Source organism: Dasypus novemcinctus, chromosome 2, assembly GCF_030445035.2.
Source record: "Dasypus novemcinctus isolate mDasNov1 chromosome 2, mDasNov1.1.hap2, whole genome shotgun sequence".
Lineage (NCBI taxonomy): Eukaryota > Metazoa > Chordata > Mammalia > Cingulata > Dasypodidae > Dasypus > Dasypus novemcinctus.
In genome coordinates, this window is record NC_080674.1 from 189680819 (window position 1) to 189696306 (window position 15488).

A 15488-nucleotide genomic window follows, 5' to 3' on the forward strand; every position below is an offset into this window, starting at 1 on the left:
AGTCCAAGCTCTCTGTGAAAATTGGATTTGGTACCCCCGCACCCACCCCACCCCCAGACCATCAGCCCCACAAGGCCACTGGACAAGCTGCAGGGAAAGAGGCGCGGGCTCGCCCAGTGGGCGGCCTGTTGGCCAGGGGTGGAGATCCCCGTGGCCACCAGCAGAGGGCGCCGGGGAAGCGGCCAGGGTACTGGGTTTCTCTCCACCGTGGGCATTTAATGCCTGCGCTTCCCGGACGGGCTTCCTGAGCTTGCAACTTCTAAATTTTATCCGTGAAGCGACGAGACAATGCAGTCGCCGCCTGCTAGAGCCCAGTGCTGCCCCAGGCCCTCAACACCGACGGCCCACGGCCCCAGGGAGCACAGCCAGCACCCCACATCCTCACTGGAGAGTAACTGGGATCACCCCACTCACAGGCTGGGTAAACAGAGGCCCAGAGAGGGGCAGTGGCGAGCCCGCAGGGGCCAAGGGGAAGCACCCAGCTTGGTCGGTGCTTGCCCGGACTCTGACTTAGCTGCCAGGTTTGTGGGCGTGAAGCGTGGAAAACGCAGAAAGCGGGGCCCTACGCTTGGAAGCGGCGTCGGTGGGACCCACCTTCTCACTGGCCCAGTGCCGACCACACATCGGGGCATGGCACGGGCCACCCGGCTGAGGGCCCCGGCCCGCCCGGGGGCTCGGGAGGGAACACGGGAGCGGAGCTGGCCCCCAGGGGCAGCCACGGCCCTGCCAGCTGGACCGGGGCCCGGCCCGGAAGGACGGGGTTGGGTTGTCCCCAGCCCTGGGTGCCAATGTCCCCCACTCCAGCCGCGGTGGCCTTGTCCGAACGCTCGGCGGCTTTCAGCGGGAGCGTGAAGAGCTCCTGCCCACAAAGCCTGCTCTTCGCCATTTGTGGGTTTTGTGGCTGCTGTTGCTTCCGTAATAAATCTAGACGGGAGTACAGAAATGAGCCCCATACATTGACTGAATTACTTTACAATATCATGGATTGAATTTAGCCGAGGGTCCCGCACGTAGACCCTAACTCTGTGTCAGCCGTCAGGTGGTCCCCAGGCACTCAGGCCTGGGTGGGTACCAAGCCCTTTGAGGCTCCAGGGCCGTGGGCTCGAGGTCCATCTGTCCATCTGTGTGTGTTGGGGGGGACCAGAGCCTCCTGCCCCCCATCCCCCCGCACTCTCATTTGCCTTTGGTTCTGCCTCTGGGCCCTGGGCTGGATCTTCATGCTCCTTCTGTGCGCCTGTCCTCCCCAGGTCCCAGCAGAACCCGATTGTGCAAAGGCCCTGAGGCCAGACGGTCACAACAAAAGAGGGCGGGTGATGGGCGGTGAGAGGAGGCGGGGCAGGGGGCGATCATATAGGGCCAAGTAGGCCATAAGTAGGAGGTCTTTGGGGGTTTTTTCCCCCTAGGCTAAAGGGAAGTAACACAACTTTGGAGAAAGGGGTGATGGGGCCTGACTGACGATTTTAGGAAGGTGACTCTGCTCTGAGAAGAACGGATTGTGAAGGAACAAGAGTGGGGCCCGGAGAGCAGCCAGGCGGCCGTGCCAGGCCTTGGTGTGGGAAGTGCTGGGGCTGCAGCAGGTGGACACTGAAGACGGAAGGAGACGGCTTGGAGGACATCTGGGAAGGGGAGCTCTGCTCTTCATTGAGGAGGCGCTGGTATTCGCTGAGCCTTTGATGCCTAAGCCCAGCGCAGACTTCTGTGGATATCCAGCCTGGCTATCCAGATGTTTCCTACACAGTCTTCTGCAAAATCCGATCCCCAGACCTGCCCCACCTACGTCACCCACGGCCCCTGGACGCGACCCCACTTCTCAGCTGAGGAAGAAGGTCGAACCAAAGTGCCGGGGCCATGACCAGCCCCGCCCTGAGCCCTGTCCTCAGGTCCTGGCCCTAGAGGACCCTGCGGGGAAGAGGGCCCTGGGCAGGGAAGGGGCTAAAGGAAGTACCTGAGAGGTGCCCACACAGGTGGGCAGGGCGCCCTTGGAGACACGGCCCCCGAGCGTCCCAGGCCCAGACGGCCGTCAGGGAGGAAGGAGGAAGTGGGGTCTGTGGAGGGCGTCTGGCAGGGATTCACAGCGTGAGCCCGGGGGGCACTGCCCCTCCAGGTGCCTAAAATGCCGGGGAGCCTTGAGAGCCAGCTACCTTCCCTGCTCCCATGGCCTGGCTTCCCCAGCCCCCACTGTGCATCTTCAGAACTCCTCTGATGGGTGCAGGGAGACGTCCAGAAGCCCCACTGGGATGCCCTCACCTTGGCTCTGGGCAGAGCCCTTGGGGACTCCGGGGACAGGAGAGAGAGGCGGGGGTCTGTCCACCGGCTGCTGTGAAGGTCCTGGCCCAGGAGGGCTTCCCCAGGAAGGCCACTGCCCAGGACAGGACTGTGCTGGCCAGTCTCTGTGGGTCCCCCAATCCCGGCACGGAGCAGGCTGCCCCATCCACCGCCTCCTTGCAGGGGCAGAGGAACACAGGGCAATGAGGAACGGCAGCCACAGAGCATGTTTCCAGGCCTGTGTGTGCATCTGCATTAGAAATAGAAAGAGGAACGATTAATATTGGAACATCACAGAGTCTAAGAGACAGATAAGGTAGATACAACCCCAGGTATTGGTTCTTTTGAGGGATAAAGAGACCCATGGGTTCTATGGTCATGGCAGAAGGGGTTCACTGCCATGACAGATGGCCCTTCTTTGGAGCTGGTGTTTCTGCGTGATGGAAATGGACTCAGAGGGGATCTCTTTTCACAAGACTTGCATGCTACTTTATTGGAATTGTAGTTGGTGCTGGGTTTAAGATATATGTAGGGGATTTGAATCTCTGGACTGATAATATGACACCCAGGCCCAGAGCCTCAACAGACTTCAGCTCCTACACTTTGATTTATTGGACTTACTCCACTCAGCTAACATGGAGTTGAAGAAGGTCAACCACCACAACATGGAGCCTAGAGTGTCTACAACTGGAAGCGGGAGGAGTGCATCCAGTACCCATGTGGAATCTAAGCCCTCACTCGACATAGGTGTGCAATGGACACAACCAATCCAATGTCCACAGAGAAAATGTGGAATGGGTGTGGGAACGGTAGCCATGGGGGCTGCTGGGTGTGGGGAACGGGAGGAAGAGATGAGATGTGGAGGCGTTTTCGGGACGTGGAGTTATCCTGGATAGTACTTCACGGACAATTACGGGACACTGTAGATCCCCCCAGGGCCCACTGGATGGAACGTGAGAGAGCCTGGGCTATGATGTGGACCATTGACTATGGGGTGCAGTGATGCTCAGAGATGAACTTACCAGGTGCAATGGATGTATCACGATGATGGGAGAGAGTGTTGCTGTGGGGGGAGTGGGGGGCGGGGGCGGTGGGGTTGAATGGGACCTCATATATATTTTTTAATGTAATTAAAAAAATAATAAATAAATATTAAAAAAAAAAGTTAAAGAAAAAAAAAAACAGATGAGGAAAAAAAAAATATATATTGGAACGTCACAGACACATGCTAACGCACCAAAACAAGAATCTTGACTCCCCGAGAAGCTAACGTCGCTCGCCGCCCAAACTGGAGCGGCCACGAGACGGCACGAACAGGGCGTCATGGGAGAGAAATCAAGAAGGTGGGCCTGGGAAACCGACTTTGGCCCAGTGGTTAGGGCGTCGGTCTACCACATGGGAGGTCCACGGTTCAAACCCCGGGCCTCCTTGACCCGTGTGGAGCTGGTCCACGCGCAGTGCTGATGCGCGCAAGGAGTGCCCTGCTACACAGGGGTGCCCCCGCGTAAGGGAGCCCCACGCGCAAGGAGTGCGCCCATAAGGAGAACCGCCCAGCGCGAAGGAAAGGAGGAATGGCGCCGCCCACACTTCCCGTGCCGCTGACGACAACAGAAGCGGACAAAGAAACAAGACTCAGCAAAAAGACACAGAAAACAGACAACCGGGGGAGGGGAGGGGAATTAAATAAATGAAAATAAATCTTTAAAAAAAAAAAAAAAAGAAGAAGGTGGGCCTGAAGAGCCACCCCCGCCCTGGACGACTCTGATGATGCCTGCTAAAGACCTTGCCCGCCCCAGGCAGAGGTTCCAGCTGCCCGTGTCTCAGCACCGCGCCTAGTGATGTCCACAATCTGCCCCAGTTTGGTGAATAATGTACTTAATCCGAGAAGGCTCCTGGGTGGCAAGTCTTGGAAACTGAGATTCTGGTTTGAGCAAAGTGGCAAAGTGGGAGTGAGAAGAGACATAAGGGAGAGTTTCCCGCAGCTGAGCTTCACCCACACACCCGCACACAGCCACCCTGTGGCCCTGGGGTGCGCTCGCCACGGTGGTGGGACCTGGGAGAACCACACAGATCCTGGAGGCCAGCCAGAGCCAGGAGGTGGGCAGGGATTGGGAACTCCCAGAGCCTGGGAGAGGGGGCAAAGCGTGACCTGAGGAAGCCTGAGCAGGGCCTGAGCTGGACTCTGCAGACCAATCCTGACACGCTGGGCTGGGGGGATCTCGAAGGATCCACCATGTCGAGGGTGATTCGCCCGGGCTGCATGCAGTCCCCTGCCAGGTGACACACCCTCCTCTGTGATTTGAAGGGCCCGCCAGCCTTGCTCACTTCCTGGAGCATCCAACCACGGTGGGGCTGTTGAACTAAAGGTCGGAGCCAACAGCACCTAGCACATTCCACTCGGTTCCTCTGGCTGAGCTGAGCACCAACCCCAAGACCTGTGTGGGACAAGGGAGCCCCAAATTCAGTATTTGGCCCACTACCCTGGGTGGCCCTATTTACCCTCCAACATTTCTTGCATGCTCAGAGGAGTGGCTGAGGTGTGAACACTTGTTGTGGCCCAAAGGGCTGTCCTGCAGGCATTGTACCACACAGACTGACCACCTTCTCTGCAGAAGGTACGAAGCGTGACCTGGGTGCCACCCCCAGCCTCTGTGCTGGAGCCTGGGTGGGAGGCCAAAGCCAAGGTGGGGTAGAGAATGCTCATGGCTGTCGCTCCAGGCATAGCCCATTCCTGCACCCTCTCCTTGGCCCGCGGGCCAGGTGGGCCTTGACACCCTCTCTGGAGACCCCCTGCTGGACTGGGAGGGGGCAACACAGAACTTGGAGTGGTGGGTTGAGCATTAACCAAGATATCCATGTCCGGAGCCCTGGCCTCTGGGAGTGTTACCTCACCTGGCACAGGCACTTTGCAGATGGGATGAAGTGAAGTGTCTCCTGATGAGACTATCCTGGAGGAGGGAGGCAGAGGGAGATTAGAGAAGAGACAGCTGTGCAAGGGTGGAAAGATTAGAGGGATGCATCTGTAAGCCAAGGAATGCCAGCAGCCACCAAAGGCTGGATAGGCGAGTGTTTTAGTTTGCTAAAGACTCCTGGAAGAAATATTCCAGAAGTGGGTTGACTTTGATCATGGGAAATTATTAGGTTAAAAACTTGTAGTTCTGAAGCCATGAAAATGTCAAAACCAAGGCATCATCAGAGATGCTCTTTCCTAAGCTGCAGCTGTGGGCAATCAGGTACGTGGCAAGGCACAATGCAGTCTGCTTATCTCTCCCTACTCCTCCAGGCCTGTGGTTTTTCTCCCTCCCAGACTCATCAACTTCTGGAAGCCTCTCTCCATCTCTGTCACTTTTTGCTGTGTCTGTGGCTTTTCTTAAGTCCTCTGTTTATAAAAGACTCCAGTAAAAGGATTAAGACCCACTCTGGGTCCTGCTATTTAATCAAAGGCCCTTACCTGAAGCAATCTAATAAAAAGTGATCTAATCAAAAGGTCCTTTAACCGAATCTAATCAAAAGGTCCCATCTACAATGGGTTTTACAGGCACAGGAATGGGTTCACTTGAAGAACCGGGTTTTCTGGGGTCCACAAAAGACTCAAACCAGCACAGTGAGGAATGGATTCTCACCTGGAGCCTCTGGAGGGAGCACAGCCCTGCTGACACCTAGATTTCAGCCTAGGGTGACTGATTTTGGACTTCTGGCTATGAGAAAGTAAATGTATGTTTGTCTGTTTTGTTTGGGGGGGGGATGTTTTTGTTTTTTTAGGAACCAGGGTCAGGGATTGAACCTGGGAGCTCGTATGTGGTACACCGGCGCTCAACCACTTGATTTACACCAGCTCCCAAGTGGGTGATGTTTTAAGCCACCCAGTCTGGGAACCACAGGCAGGGAATGCTAAGGCATCCTCCATCCTGGCCACACAGTCTGGGCTCGGGCCAGCCCCTCAACGGCCCCCATCACCTGCCCTGCTAAAGGGACAGCTCTGGGAGCTGGTGTAGGGTTGAGGGTTCCACGTGCCTAGTGTAAGCCTTGGCCTTGAATATCACTGCTGGGGACCTGGTCTGAGTCACCTCCTCATTGCTGATATGGGGTACAATGACATGCACATTGCTGGATGCCTGTGAAGATCCCATGAGCACATGGATGTGTTTTTCAGATTAGAGACATTGGGACATGTGTGAAGAAGGAATACCATTACTTTGTAGGCTTGTGAGAATCCAGGAATAGGCCCCTTGCAACTCCCATACTCCAGAAAGATGGTGGAGTTATTTTAAAGATAAAGAACGCCAGGAAGGGGGAAGCAGGAAAGCCCCTGAAAAGACACCAAGGACTAAGTTCTGTCATCACACCACCAGCGCCTTGTCTTCGCCTCCTCTTGGCCCCTTGTTTCATTCTTATCTTTCCCTGCCATGTGGCTTTCTCTGGTCCTCTGTGTGTTGGTAGCTCCCGAGGTCTGTCTACCCTGATGACTTGGGCCAGTGCAAGTGGACCTGGAGCTCCAGTGAGGAATCTGCCAGAGAGGTCTCTGCTTAGATGGATCCTGCTGGAGAAGTCCAGTGTGAGGGAACCCCGTTGGAGGGGTGCAGGCTTAGAGGGGTCCAGACTTGGAGAGGTGCATGCGTGGGTCTTTGCCAATTCCCCTCTAGTTCAAGACTTGATCACTTTGTAGCTATAGCAGCTGCCTTGGGCTTCTGAGGCAGGCGAGGCTGGGCTGAGCAAACATACCAGCGTTCATTCTCAGGTTCTCCCAGCATGATAAAGAGCAGAACCTTCTCCTCTCTGATCAGGCTCCTGTTTGGATAACAGGGTGGGTGGGACTGGATAAAAGTCCTGAAACTTTGATTGAGCATCAGTGGCAGAGCTGGGCTGTGGATAAGGGTCTCCAAAACACCTCCCCTTCTAGCACAGAGGCCCAGCAACCTGGCCTTATGTGCCCAGGTGGCACCTGGGGGCTAAAAGAAGCAGGCATCACTGCCAGGGTGTGTGCTGAGGGGACACGTATTTCCACCTGTTAGTGTATTTGTCTGCCGAAAGGGGTGCTGATGCAAAGTACCAGAAATCTGTTGCTTTTTATAAAGGGCATTTATCTGGGGTAAAAGCTTACAGTTACAAGGCCATAAAGAGTCCAGCTCAAGGTTGCTTTCTCACCAAAGTCATCTGCCATGTGTTGAAGCAAGATGGTGGGCGATGTCTGCGAGGGGTCAGCCTTCCTGTTTCTCTTAAAGCTCTGTGGTCCCAGCTACTTCCAATCTCGGCTGGAGGCTGGAGGGCTACTCTCTCTTCCAGGGGCTTTCTCAGCGCTGCAAACTATCAGGCAAATGGCTCATCTCTCTGTTGTGTCTATAGACTGTGTATCTTCTGTCTATGTATCTTCTCCTGTCTTCTTGATTAAGTATCCATTTATATAGCCCACGAAGCGGGCAGGGACTCAAACTGAGTTCCGCTAATGATGTGGTCAAATCAAATTCCTAATCTTTATTTATTCAAGTAAACGTAAAATCTTTGAATTTAAATCAATCACAGAGTATCATGCCCATAGGAACAGTCCAGTTTACAAACATAATCAATATCTCTTTTTGGAATTCATAAATAATATCAAACTGTCACAGTCAGGGTACTCCAGAGAAACATAATGGACAGGAATTACTATATATATTTACAGTAAATATATGTATATTTACTATACTATCTCTTAGTAAATAAGAAAGTTGTTATAGGAATTGGCTTATGCAACCAGGGGGATTGGCAAGTCAAAAATCCTTAGGGCAGTCCACAAGTTGGAAACTCAATGAAGGTTTCAATGAATTTCCTAGGAGTAACTGATTTTCCTAGGATTTCTGACTGCTGAAATCCTCAGATCTAGCTTTTTAAAAGAAATTTTATTGAGATATATTCATATCCCATACAACCTATCCAAAGTATATAATCAATGGCACTTAGTATAATCACAATGTTGACCATTCATCACCACAAAAAATTCAGAACAATTTGATTATTCTAAAAAGAAAGACTCCATACTCCTTAACAGTCACTTCTCAATCCCTCTATCCTTCCCCAGTCCTATATAACCACCAATCTAATTTCATCTTTATAAATTGACTTATATTTAAATTTTATATAAATGGAATCATACAATATGTAGTACTTTGTGTCTGGTTTCTTTCACTTAGCAGTGTTTTTTTGGTCTGATATTAACATCTTGTATTAACATACATTTGTTCAGTTTCAAAGAAAAAGTCATATATGTAATATTACCCTTATTCATATTTCACATGAGGTTTAACTAGGCTCTACTGTCCCATGTTGCATTTTTTAGCTTTCCTTTCAGTAATATACATGACCTTACACTTTCCTTTTCAACCACTGCTCAGATCTAGTTTTAAGGTCTCCAACTGATTGAAGAAACTGTTCTTGCTGAAGGCAGTCTCCTTTGTTGATTGTAGATGCAACCAGCTGTAGATGGAATCAGCTGACTGGTGATATGTCTATGAACTACTCTCACAGTAAAAATCAGGTCAGTGCTCACTTGACCATAACCTAAACAAGTTGACACATGAATATAACCGTCACACACCCCACCACTATCACCGCATACACGTTCATGAATCCCTGACCGCAGACCAGATTAGGAACATGCTCCCACATCATCCTTGCCAGTGGCGTCATAGCCTGGGAACACACCTTCTGTGACAGTTCATCAGGAGGTCCCAGTTAATTACTCTCAGGACTTCTCCATGAGTCCCAGGAAGCCAAGTGCTCAGGGCCCACGATAATGTTTTCATAGAAACGAGAAACTGTAGAAATCATAGAAAAGAGAATGTAACAATGAACCCAGCCTGGATCATCTGCGTGTTTATGCCCACACCGAAGTTAGATATTGTTATTTTTTATAGAAGAAGATACCCACGAAGAGAAGACTGCCTGGGCTCCACAAAAAGACCCAACGCAGTCCTGCTTACTCTTAGAAATATTGGTAGGCAGAAAAAGGTTTTCTTCCACCAGCAAGCGGAGAACCAGTGAATGAATCTGCCGGGATGAAACTGGAGACGTTTTCACATTTAAATCTAGTTCCTTCCGGTTAAGGAATTTTTTTTAGCGGCAGATTCGACACATGCATTTCCTTTACTCTCTCCCGTAGTCCTGCTAAAAATGGAATTAATTTAATAACTGTTAAAAAGTTGTAAGCCTGCAAGGACAATGGGAATTTAGGAGGAGACAACAAAGGCAGAGCCTGCCAAAAATAAATTTTTTTTTGAAAGATGCGAAGATGAGGGAGGGGTGGTTGGTCATGGGCAAGCCAGCCCTCCAGGACAGGGGACTACGTGGGGGCTACGGTGGGGGAGTACCAGGTACTGCAGGGGGAGACCAGCAAGGCAGGAACGGGGTGACTGGGGGACAGTTCTATGAGGAGGTGCAGTTTGAGTCCCAGGTCCAGTCCCCACCCCACACGGCCAGGTGACTCCCTCTCCGTGCTGGAGGAGAAAATGGGACCAGGCACAGGAGGCACAGGGAATTACCAGACAGGACTGGTCAATAGGATCCCCGCCCGAAAGGGAGCAGGAGCACAGAGGACTGGATACGGGTGACTCAGTAAACTTCTCCACCCGTACAGGAGCAGAGTTTGGGAAGAATCAGCAACAGGAGCATACAAAACACAACAAGGCATCTGTGTTTAGTGTCAGGAAAAAAACAGTTTTCCAACAAAATGTGGTTATGTTCTGTTTTTATGCTGACAAATAATTTTCAAGTGTATTTCCTTTGTTGTTGTTTTTTTTTTGCTTGTTTTAAATACAAAGCTAAACCACAAATAGGTACAATCAAAACATTTCAGCTCATATTTACACTCCTGCCGGATCCTCCGATTCACTGACCACTGACCAGACAAGCATGGGGTGGGAGCAGCAGACTTTCTTAGGTATTGTCAGAAGGCCTGGGGTGAGGGAATCAAGGATGAGGACAGGTTCTAGTACCTGTCTCCATTCACATTTACCTGGGACCAGAGGGTGGGCGACCCCACGTGACCTTTCTGGAGTCCCAGTGCCATAAACTGAAGATGAATAGGGAATAAGAATCAGCTCCCCTGGGGAGGGAGGAAGAGGCCACCTGCTCCTGCTGCCATCACGGTCAATGCGAAATCCTCTTAGCCTTATCCTTGACCCTGGACACTGGGCCCTGCCCACTTCCCTGTTTACCTGGCTGCCTTTCTGAGGATGGCCATGGCAGCTAGGGGGAAGGGTCCTGCATTTCAGGGTTTGGAGACTCACACTTCAGTTTGCAGGAAGCACACCAGGGAAGTCTAACAAACAGAAGGCCTTGACAGCAGGTCTCCAACTTTCAACCCAGAAGAAGCAGGTGGGCACTGGGGAGGGGGGTACTGGGTAAGTCATTCCTGGTCCCTCTTCAAAATTTTATTTTTGATTAGAATAGAGAATCATCTCAAATAGTTCTACAAAAGAAAATGGGGAGGAGAAGCACAGCGACTTCACTCACATCAACACCTAGACACATGTAAGTTGTTTTCTGTGATTTTTTCTTTTTTGATTTTTTTTTTTTTTTTTTTTGCTTCTTGATTTTTATTATTTTTTAAAAATAAATTCAGTGGTCACATTTCTACAAAGAATTAACCCAGGTTTTAGGAAACCCTGCTCCAGTGGGGTAGGTAAGCAATGCTTTTCCCTGCCCACATTTAGTTTGATTACCCACCCTGGTGCTTTGAGGTGCCAAGAAAAGCTGCAGCCCTGGAGATGTGTAAATATATGCTTGGCCCACAGTCATGGACTGCAAGGTCAGTAAGCTGCAAATAAACGTTTTTATACTTAATCCCATTAAATAAATATTCTTGCCCCTCTTATCACAAATGCAAATAAAATATTCATGGGAACCTTTGGCTTGGACACAAGAAGCAAAGAGGAGAGCTAGGCTGGGGTCATAATGCACAGTGCTTTGGATCTGGCACAGAAGGCCATGGTCGTACCGACTCCAACACGCCCTGGTTTTAGAATTCCAGTCCAAATTGTAACCATTTTCTCTGGCCTTCATTTAACACACTTGTTTAAGAAGTTCAGCTAAGGCACTAGGAAAAGCAAATTTTCCCTAAAAGAGATGATACGAAGTTCGGGCATTAATTAGATGGATTTTGGCCAGGAACCCAGGGATACCTGCTTCAGCCATCCCTGCTTCATTTGGGAACCCCCATAAGAACATTGTCAAAATACCAGAATATTTGTGCCCCAAACTCATAGAAGTCTGGTATATTGGACCAGAGCACAGGGCTAGATTACACACCCCTGAGGCACTTCTTCCTGACCTAAAACCCAAGGAAGAGAAAGGGTCAGAGAAGGCCAGATCTGTGCCACCACTACAGCCACTTGAACAAAAGAGGGAGGCAAGGTGGACCTGCCCATGGGTGGGACCTGCCTGTGAACAATCTAGGGCACGGAATTCACCAGACAGTAATCCCAGCTAGGAATGGGCGGCAGGGAGCCGGGAGAGAAGCAGAGAGGCTTAGCACTCTGTCCCCTGCAGTAACTTGGTTCTATATCTTTCTTCCTCTGAAAACCCCCTGTTTTAACAGTGAAACGTGGTCAGGGGATTTCTGATCCCTCCTGGCAGTAACAAGGCTGATGGTTCTCTGGTATCATAGGAGACAGCCCTCCCAGAAATGCTCCTGAGATGTGGCACCCAGAACCTTGAAATGGGTCAGTATCTAAGTCAGCTCTACGGACACACTTTCCAAAAGTCCAGCCCACTGTTGCAGTTCCAATTTGGCATTGTCCTCAGTTGTACTGCCTGAGTTCCCCAGACAAAGGGCTGCTCAAGAGCACCAGATGACAATGCGGTCTGGCTAAATCCAGCTGTGATGACTTGAATTGTGATCCCTCAAAAGACATATTGAATCCTTAACCTCCAGGATCTCAGAATGTAACCTGATTTGGAAATAAGGTCGTTGCATATGGAAATAGTTGAGACCAAGTTATGCTGAAGTAGGATGGGCCCCTAATCCAATATGACCAATGTCCTTAGAAGAAGGGGAGCAAACATACAGCATCAAGGGAGAGAGAGCCATGTGAAGGCAAAGGCAGAGATTGGACTTAACGCTGCTTCAAGCCAAGGATCACCAAAGATTTGCCAGCCTCCACCAGGATCAAAGAGAGAGCAATGGAGCAAAGCCTCCTTAGAACCTTCAGAGGGAGTGTGGCCCTGCCAACGCCTTAATTTCTAACTTCCAGTTTCCAGAACTATGAAAGAATCCATTTCTGTTGTTTTGAGCTACCCAGTATATGGTACTTTGTTATGGCAGCCCTCACAAATGAATATACCAGCAAAAGAAAAATGTACAGTATTTGAACACTAGGAATGCAGCCCCATCAACAAATTTGGCAACCAGTTTCACTTGGAATGAGAGGAGAGTCAACATGGTGGTGGAGGGAGTCGCAGGGCACACTCCTCTTCCAGAAATGACGAGAAGACAAGCAGGCTTGCTGGGAGTGGGGGAAATTGTCAGGGTGCAGAGGGGTTGGAACAGCACAGACAGCCAGTGAGGGAGGCCTCAGGGGTATTGAGGAAACAGTGGGGGTGCAGCCTCACCAGGTGTAGGGGGAAGCTATGTGGGTAGCTTGTGGAGCAGGCCTCACTCGGTGTAGGTGGGCACAGGTGTGCAGAGAGGAAGCAAGGTGGCAGTTCTGGGCTTCAGAGACCAGGGGACCATGGTACAATATCAAGGAAAAAGCAGGACAGGGAAACTGAGAGAGGCCACACAGAGGAACTGGCTCTTGGAACTGGCCTGTGCCCCTTTCATGGGTCCCTGGCCTGGTTTTGATCAATTAAGCATGGGAAATTCAAAAGATTTAGAATAAGCAGAAGCAAGTGTCAAAGAAGAGACTTAACACAAAGTCGAACAAAAATAAAGCCCTAGGCAAGAAGAAAAACTGACCATCAAAGTAAACTCTTCAAATTAATCAGATGCCTAGATATCCTCAAAAATTACAAGCCATATTAAGAAACAGGGAGATATGGCCCAGTCAAAAGAACAAATTAAAAAGTCAGAGAAGATGAAGACATTAGAATGACTAATCAAAGAAGTCTATATAAATCCCCTAAATCAACTCAGGGAGATGAAGGAAGAAATAAAAGATATTAAGAAGACACCAAAAAACAAAAAATAAAAATAATGAAATTTAAAAAAGAATACTAGGGGAGCAGATGTAGTTCAGTGGTTAGTACTGTCTTCCCATGTATGAGGTCCTGGGTTCAATCCCCATTACCTGCTTTAAAAAAATTTTTTTTTTGAGGGTGGGGAGTGGGGTATATGGGAACCTCCTATATTTTTTAATGTAACATTTTTTGGGTTCTATGTGTCTTTCTAAAAATACAAAAGAATTAATTAATTAATTAACTTAAAAAAATAATAATCCTGCCCTAAAAAAAAAAATTACTAAAGGGAGTTCTACAGGCTGAAAGGAAAAGACAGGAGAGAGATGTTTGGAGGAGAGTGTAGAAATGAAGTTTATTAGTAAGAGTAACTAAAAAGGTAAGAAGTGAAACAAAAGTAAGATAGTACATAAGGATAAAATGGTTTAAGTAAGCACTACCTTTACATTAACATCATTGAATGTTATTAAGAGACACACTTTGGCAGAATGGGTAAAAAAAAAAAAAAAAGGATCCTTGGACTCAAGGACACAAATAGGTTGAAAGTGAAAAGTTGGAAAATGATATTCCATGCAAATAGTAATGATAAAAAGATCTGGGGCAGTTATACTAATGTTGGACAAAATAGACTTAAAGTGCAAAGCAGTTATAAGAGACAAAGAAGGTTACTACATATTAATTAAAGAGGCAATCTACCAAGAAGAAAAACCAATCATAAATATTTATGCACCTAACTAGGGTGTCCCTAGATACATGAAACAAACACTGGCAAAACTGAGGGGAGAAATAGATGCCGCCACAATAATTGTGGGGAACTTTAATACACAACTCTCAGTGATAGATAGAACATCTAGACAGAGGACCCATAAGGAAACAGAGATCTTGAATACTATGATAAGTGAACTAGACCTAACAGACATGTACAGAACATTGTACCCTAAAACAGCAGATTATACATCGTTCTAGAGTGGTCTTGGATCATTCTCCAGGAAAGACCACATGTTAGGCCATAGAACAAGTCTCAATGAATTTAGAAAGATTGAAATTATACAAAGCACATTTTCTGGCCACAGTGGACTGAATCTGGAAATCAATTACAGGTGAAGAACTGGAAAATTCACAAGTATATGGAAGTTAAACAACATTCTCTTAAACAATGAGTGGGTGAAAGAAGAAATGGCAAGAGAAATCAATAAATATCTTGAGGTGAGTGAAAACAAGAACACAATATATAAAAATATGGGATGTAATGAAGGCAGTGCTGTGAAGGAAATACATAGCCTTAAATGCCTACATTTTTAAAGAAAAGAGCTAAAATAAAAAACCTAATTGCACATCTGGGTGAACCAGACAAAGAAGAGCAAACAAATCCCAAAGCAAACAGGAAGAAAGAAATAACAAAGAATAGAACAGAAATAAATGAAATTGAGAACAACAACAACAAAAAACAATAGAATTAACAGAACTAAAAGGTGGTTCTTTGAGAAGGTCAATAAAATTGACAGACCCTTGGCTAGGCTGAAAAAGAAAAAAGAGAAAAGATGTAACTAAATAAAATCAGACACACAAGAGGGGACATCACTACCAACCCCACAGAAACAAAAGGAATCACAAGAGGATGCTATGAACAACTGTATGCTAACAAATCAGAGAACTTTGAGAAAATAGACAAATTCCTAGAAACACACGAACAGCCTACACTGACTCTAGAAGAAATATAAGACATCAACAGACCCATCACAAGTAAAAAGATTGAATCAGTTATCATAACCTCCCAACAAGGAAAATCCCAGGACCAGATGGCTTCACAGGTGAATTCTATCCATCATTCAAAGATGATCTAATGCCAATCTTGCTCAAGCTCTTCCAAAATATTGAACAGGAAAGAATGCTACCAATCTCATTCTATGAAGCCAACATCAGATAAAGGGGATACAGATAAAGGTGCTACAAAAAAAGAAAACCAGATAAAGGTGCTACAAAAACAGAAAACTACAGACCCAATCTCTCGAATTAATTTAGATGCAAAAATCCTCAAGAAAATGCTTGCAAACTGAATCCAACAATACCTGAGT